The sequence below is a fragment of the Podarcis melisellensis genome (genome assembly GCF_964234715.1).
Source record: "Podarcis melisellensis genome assembly, chromosome: 2".
Taxonomy (NCBI): domain Eukaryota; kingdom Metazoa; phylum Chordata; class Lepidosauria; order Squamata; family Lacertidae; genus Podarcis; species Podarcis melisellensis.
The window spans coordinates 31,272,681-31,280,555 of NC_138529.1; the positions used below are offsets into that span (position 1 = coordinate 31,272,681).

At 42.0% G+C, this 7,875-nt stretch overlaps 1 protein-coding gene across 1 annotated transcript in view; it reads left to right on the plus strand.

Moving 5' to 3' along the window:
• LOC309363478 (ankyrin repeat domain-containing protein 40-like) overlaps window positions 1-7,875 on the plus strand; it is an 80,257-nt gene that overhangs the window by 13,576 nt on the left and 58,806 nt on the right. The window lies entirely within an intron of this gene.

Consider the following 7,875-nt stretch of genomic DNA (forward strand, 5'->3'; position numbering starts at 1 on the left):
ACTTCATCAACTAATTTTCATCCTAAAGCTCTTCCTATATGAATCCCCTTTCCATACTGCAATCAGTTAGTGTTAAAACATTTATTCCTAAACAGTGAAAGCTAAATATTATTTAATGCTGGATTTCTGAGAATAGTTTATTAAATCTATAGAGAATTGGGGAGGGGTTATAATGAAACTCATGTGAATCCAATAATCAGTTTTTTTTAATCTTGTGTTAAAACTTTAGAGCTCAGAAAGCTACCTGAAAACATGCTTTTTAAGGAAAACAAGTTCTATAAATCTATTTCATCATTGTTTGATCCATTCTGTTCTGATAAATATTGCAAGATAGAAATTGCAAAATATCATTTAATGGGTATTTGAAGAAACACGCTTCCCCAGTCCTTCCCCACCCCAAATAATAAGAAAAAGTGGTTTGTAGAGGCTAGTGAAATTTACACAGGCAGCTTAACACAAAGTTAGTTCTGCTCTGGGTGAATGTTGAATTTTTCTGGAGCCAGTTTGAAAAGTAAAATATGGAGCACGATAGCAGCTGTGGTTTTCCAAAGCCTGACAAATAATTTGACTGACATTTTCTTGCCGCATATTGTCATTCTTGCATCACACAATCCAGGGTCAGTTTTGTAGTATGTGTATGTATAATTAAGTTCTGGTGTTCTGCAGGCTCCATTGAGATAAATGCCTTGAGTCATCACTGCTCCTGGTTTTAAGTTGGGATGGGGGTGGGTGTTTCCAAGTTCTTGGAACAGAATCAAGCATGCTGCTTAGCACCATTGTACACTTTGTTTTGGGGAGGCTGGAATGAGGCTGTGGAGGAAAATAAGGCCAGCAAAAGTAGGGAGGACTGAATCCTGACATAGATTTTACTTTCTGTGTGTGCTAAAGTTCGATAGCTGTAATAAGGCTTGTGATTTTTGTCCCTTTATCACTCCTCCAATCTGGTCCGCTTGTATCGACCTCAGGATCTGCTTCACCTTGACATCCAGCAAATAGTACTGAATGTATAAAGCAACTTTGTCAGATCAGAACTGGCATAGCATTGTCTACTTTCACAGGGCATAGCTTTCACACAAGAATCTTCCAAATCCTGCTACCAGAGATTATGCTGCATATGCCATGGATGGAGCTGGGGCCGTCTTCCTGTGTGATAATTATGTGCCTTTCTGCACTCCCATTAAGCTGCTCCCATTTGCCCACTAAAAGCAACACGGTAATATAAATGATGGAGCTCTCTGTTAGTGTTTAAATTATTAACTGAACAATGCAGTTATTGTTCAATTGAAGTTAATGTCCCAGGAATTAAGGTCAGACTCCTTTCAATTTGCCATATAGCACCAAGATCACTATCATCTTAACAAACTTCCATGACACAGATAATGACACGATTGGATAATGTGTTCATATAATCAAGGTACAAGATATGCACATGCAACCTAGTTGAGCTAACACAAAAATAGGGTTGAACTGCATCTTTTGGAGTAGGTTTTTTTTAATAATTCACCCTCTTAATACTGAAGGCATTGTTCTAACTGATGTACTTAATTCTGTCCAGATCCATACCGTACATTTATAGCACATGACAGTTCCCAGGATTTTTCAGGGCAAACCATTTCTCCCCCAGAGCTACAGTTCCCAGCACCTTAAACAAACTACAAGTCCCAGGATTCTTTGAGTGAAGTTTTATACTTTAAATGTACATTGGATGTGTTTTAAATCTAAGGTGTGGATCTGGTTGGAAGAAAGACTGCAGATAAGGATGGGCAGTTTTGATGAATGCCTTTATTTTTCTCCTAAAGACAAACCCTTGGTGTATTATTGTCTAGAAATCCTTTAATAAATCAATGCTCAAATAAAAAAGAAAAGGTTTGAGTATTTAGGGCTTGCATTGTGAGTTTATTGTAGGTCACTGCAGAATTGAAGTGTGACTAATCACCAAGGCACTATGATGATTACATATTAGATTCAACATAGGTACTACTAGGTTTTTTGTTTTTGCTTAGGAAGAAATGCAGGGTTTCTGTTTAACCCAAGTAAGGTTCGGAGGAGGAGGAGTATTTATATTCTGCTTATATACCAAAATGGCTTGTCAGTGATTTACAACTATAAAATCAATACATAATTAAAACACACAAAAACAGTTCCATTGGAATGTTAAAGGAGATGTGTGTCAGGCAAGTCCCTTTTCCTCATTTTCTTTTGTCATTTGTGCAGTTGCATTTGTGTGTATGTGTGTCCTTGCCATGTTATGCAATTGCACATTATTCAGATATTTTTCAGTTGGACCCATGACTTCTGGGCAAAATCTTTTCCAATATAGGTAGAAAATAAAATTAGGCTGAAATCAGGACCAGCCAATGCAATTTTAAGTTGGCCACAACTGTTTGAACTTAAAGGATGTGCTCATAATTTGGCATCAAATAATAATTTGGCATCCAGTAGAGAAGTGGAACATGCCTTCCTTAGCCTACACATATTGTATCAGGAAAGTACTGTATAGTACTGTTGATTTCATCAGGACTTGATTTGTAATATGTTTCCACTTAATGCATTTGAGAACTTATGTCAAAATGTACTCTGAGCACCAGAAAGTGCTTACTTTTGAGATGGGAAATGTCAAATTGAATCATGCATTGCAAAATTATGTGACTTACCTGACCAGATTACTAAATCAAATGTCACTGTGGCTGCAAGTCCTGAATCTAATTACATTGCCTATGAGGTGGAACACTGCTGTATCCCTGTAATTTATAAACAATGGCCTCATCTCATGAACAGTCTGCATTTCTCTCTCTGTGCATATTGTATCATTGGCGGAAAATAATAATAATGTGCTTACTAATTTTGTGTTATATCAATCTCAATGTAATCTCAGAACTGCAGTCTTTAGCACCGATCATGGACAGGGAGCAAATCCCACTGAACTCAAAGACAAGTTCAGGATTGTGCAGTATACTGTTGAGTTTCTCTTACAACCTCCATCACTGCCATTTGGCTCTGAAATGTAGTTATGAAGATTAGTGGGAGAGAAATTGTGACTTGTGTTTCAAAAACTGTATAGTGGTTCAGAGTATCTGGCTACTTAGCCTGTGCATGCATCACCTCTGCTCAAAGTAAGCAGGTCACTTTCTTGTACATAATGGCATTTTACAGGTTTTTAGCAAGCTGTTTTAAAACAAAATCTTAGAATGGTAGAGTTGGAAAGGGACCATGAGAGCCATCTAGTCCAACCCCTACAATGCAGGAACCTTTTGCCCAACATGGGGCTTGAACCCATGACCCATGAGATTAAGAGTCTCATGCTCTACAGACTGAGCTTAAAATAGGTTTGTAAAAGGATAGATCAGCCACGTGACTTCTAGCATGACTTGAGTCTAGTGTATAAAATATATTTCCTAATACAGGAAGTGTCAGCTTTTGACCTGATGTGCTTTCAAGATACATGTTAGAAATATATTTCCTGTACATTATATTTTCCAGCCCAAACTTTTTTAGGTGAAAGCACACACATGCAAAATTGACAGGCAGTGATACGCCAAAACTGAAGAAGGGCAAATTATTCACCATTGCCTAACTCAGATCTGTGGCCCTTGAGCTGCATGCAGTCTGCAGTTTCCTCCAGGTCTGCCCTTGTTTTTCTAGATGCTACAGGCCTATTTTTGCCCTACAAGCCTATTCTTTTAGCCTCGTGAGTTTTTCCCAAGAAAAAGCAAACTCGAGCTGAACTGAGAGAAGGAGAGGGTTGAGGTTACGGTGGCCTGGCTGGTTTATACAGCGCCTGTGTATTGTGATTATGAATTCTGGGTACATGGTGGCAACTGCAGGGAAGATGGTGATTTCTAAATTGAAGCAGAAATTGTTCTGTGTGGTGCGTGTATGTGTGTTAAAAGAAGGGAGTGTTTGTTGTTTGTGTGTGTGAGGAACTACCTACCTGATGCCTACATTCTAAGCATAAGCAGAAATTGGTGGTAATGGTAAAAAAAAAAGGACACCATGCTATTCCCACCATAACCCCTCCTGTCCCAATTCTTTACTCAGAGCAAGCACTTCTGTGCAGCCATTCACTTCCTTGTTCCAGAAAATGAGAGAGAAAATAAGTGGATCCACCCACCTTTGACCCTGGATTTGCCTTCCATCAGGTGAAGTCCCTGACTGATGCTTCCTGTTGGTCAACAGCCCTTCAAAGTTCTGTACCCTTGGTGTACTCAGTAAGATAACACAGATAAAGGTAAAGGGACCCCTGACGTTAGGTCCAGTCGTGGCCGACTCTGGGGTTGCGGCGCTCATCTCGCTTTACTGGCCGAGGGAGCCGGCGTACAGCTTCCAGGTCATGTGGCCAGCATGACTAAGCCGCTTCTGGCGAACCAGAGCAGCGCACGGAAACGCCGTTTACCTTCCCGCCAGAGCGGTACCTATTTATCTACTTGCACTTTGATGTGCTTTTGAACTGCTAGGTTGGCAGGAGCAGGGACCGAGCGACGGGAGCTCACCCCGTCGCGGGGATTTGAACCGCCAACCTTCTGATCGGCGAGTCCTAGGCTCTGTGGTTTAGACCACAGCGCCACCCGTGTCCCTAAAATAACATAGACACAGGCTTATTTCTTGGAAGGGGGGCACCCACCATGTTGTGCCTTTTCTCACATTCTAGTCAACAGCACTTACGTGTTCCACAGCCCTAAAAGGGGTACAGAAATCTGATGGTCAGTACAGTACCAGGACTGCCAGGTGCCAGCAGGCGTATGTGATTCCAACCCCCTCCCCCTCCTATCCAGTTCTCTCTCATCTCCACTCTAAAAGCCTCATTCGCTTATTTTTGCCACTGCACTGGCACATTCTGTCCCTTCTCCCCGCCATGCTCTGCATGCACACCTTCACCTGCCGTGAACTGTGTGCCACCATCTGTTGTGCGCAGAACCGCTGCCACCCTTGCTCTGCTCCACAATTTGAATTTCCTGTCAGTGCTGGTGTGAAGTTGAAATGCCAAAGGGAAGTTCTTCCTCTGACTCTGGTCACCGTCATGGCCCTTAGAGGAGCCACACCTTGAGACTGTGGGCCCTGCCTGAGTTCTTTGGCTGCTATTGCCTGCTGCTACCTCTGCACATCTGCTGGCGTGTATGGGGAACGTGGCTATCCCAATTAACAGTAACTGAAACATCAAAATAGCTGACTTCTGTACTAGCCGGTGGTGCTTTGGAAACAAGGACAACTTCGTTTATGTAGCATCTGTTTGCACATAATACGTGATCAGGTTGGTTTTAGAACTCTGTACTGTTCTATAATGTTTGAATAAGAAATACCTCAGAGTTTGTATGTCTCGTTTGGAAACCGATGAAGCAAACTGTCTGGTTCAGCACTCTTTCCCCCCCTTTTTTTTGGTCATCAGCAAGCTGATTTAAATTGAATGAACAATGTTGACTGCATTCCTCTCGTGAGTAGCATTAAAAAAAATAATTGCTAAACTGTAAAATCCTGCTGAAGTGATTGTTCCAGAAAAGTGTAGTGGTGGCTGGGCATAGTCAAACAGACTGTGTTCCTGTGGCTTTTTGCCCTGTTGGCTTTATATATTAATGGAGAAAGCTTGCTGCAAAGAAGGGGGGCGCGCATTTAGCAGGATAAAGCACACTGCCCTCAGTATTCTCAGACATTTACCTCACAGATAAAGCATGATCAGTGTGCAGAGCTGAGAACAGTTGTAAAATATTTTTAGAAAAATCTTGGCGTGCAGCAACACAGAGTTATAGACCCTTTTACCCCCATCTCTCCGCCCTTGTTTTGTTACTTTCAGATTTGACCCAACAGGCTCTGTTTTGATTGGATTTGTGTAGCTGACTTTGAAAAACCAAGCTTCAGATGAATAATCTGATAAACTACTAGGCTGACCTCATTTGTAGAATGCAGGCCCCATAGGAAAACATGCCCTGTCTCTTACGACAAGGGGCCTCAATCTCAAGGTCTTGCCGAACCTCTTCCAGGTTCATTGAGCACCAAGGGGCAGTCCATAAAATATATGCCCTTTATTATGTATGTGTAGTAGATTTGTGGAAAAGACATGACTGGGCAATGGTTAAAATATGACCAAGCATGAGAAGACGATCTTTCTTCCTTCCTTCCTCTTAAAAGGATAAGTTTCTTTTTGGATGGTCCCAAAATGCTGGCCTGTTTATAGGACATACGGTACACAGAATATGAGAATAACAGCATCCTTTATCTGCTCTGTTTCCAACATCACAGCAAGGTGCTATGAGGACAGGTGCAGGAAGGACAGAGAGAAGCTTTAGGAAAGGCAGTGCTGTCATGAATGGGAGTTGTAGTCCAACACTTGGAAAGCATCCTATTGGGTATTCGTGCTCTAACAACTACACCACCCTCACCAACCTCACTATTCTTTCACCATCAGCTCAGCCTGATAAATTGGGTTTGATGTCATGTAGTGCTGTTCTTTCTTGTTCTCTATGTTTTGGATCAACACAGCTGCCAACATTTTTGACATGTCTATGGACTCTATTTGTGGGATGTGGCTATGGGCTTTTTTGTTGTTGTAGGGGGCAGGGCTTTGTTGGGGGGGGCAGAACTGACACGATTGTTCAGTTAGTTAAATATTTCTATTGTTTTACTTGATCTGGGGGGGGGGGCAGCTGCCCCTCCCTGCTCCCAGCTACTCCCATGGCTATGGGGGCTGTCAAAATTAACTTCTGCACCAAGAGTTCCTATTTTGCCACTGATAAAAAGTTGGCCATTGATCCACAGAGAGATACTCACAGTGGTGTTTGAATAAATCATTCTGTTTGGCTGCATCCCTGTTGACTCTATTCTTATGCTGTAAATCGGCTCCCTTGGGAATTTGGAGGAGGGTTTTGGAGATAAGACTGTATCTCACTGGGTAGAGGGCACCGTTTTCATGCCAAAGGCCCAATCTCATTCCCTGGCATCTCCAGTTTCAAAACGTCAGGTAGCCGTTGTTAAGAAAGAGGGCTGCTGCCAGCCAGAGTGGGTAATATTGTGTGTGCTAGATGGACAAGCAGTCTGACCTGCTTTACAGTAGCTCCCTTGTGCACCTGAGACTGATGTTCTTAGCCTGCAGATCACGAAGCAGTGCAAATCATGACGCAGGATTAGAGTGGAATTACGTTACAGTGAAGCCTTTAAGCGATCTGCTTCATGAATATGGCTGTGGATGTGCGGCTAAGGTGTGCTTTTGGCTGTTTGTTACACAGACTCAAGTTCCACAGTAATTTTGTGGCTGGCCTATAGAAATCAAGAGATTGCCCCCCCTGAGCATATTTCCATTTGCCAGAACAAGAGAGCTTGATTTGAGCAGCACATGATTAGGAAGCTCACGTCACACCCACCCACTGGATTTCAAATTGTCTTTTCTGGAAACAACAAGCTGCTCTGGGAATAATCTAGTCCTGGATGACACTGGAGAGTGCCACTCTGGCGTTTTCCTGTCAGAGGCCTTTTAGGCTTTTGTTGGATGCTGCAGACTGTTTTCATTACGAGAGCAAGAGCTGTATACTTGCTACAATACGCTCGGTTTGAAGAATCATTTGGCTTTTCATTGACAAGAAGGAAAAATACTACAGTATACCGTCCCATTTCTAGATTATGACGATTTTCTGCCTGCTTTTATGAATGCAGAACTAAAATGTGCTGCTCAGTCTGTATATTCCTCATCAGTCAATTTTTTAAAATTCCCTTTTTATGTTAAATAATGTAATTCAAATTCTAAATAACAAATGAGACCTGAAATAATGAGCTGTATCCAGTGCTAGCCCCAGAGTAGACCCAGTGAAAGTTAATGGGCATGACTAACTTAGATTTATTAATTTAGATAGGCCTACTATGAGAACTAGTGATGTATGGAAGTGAGAGCTG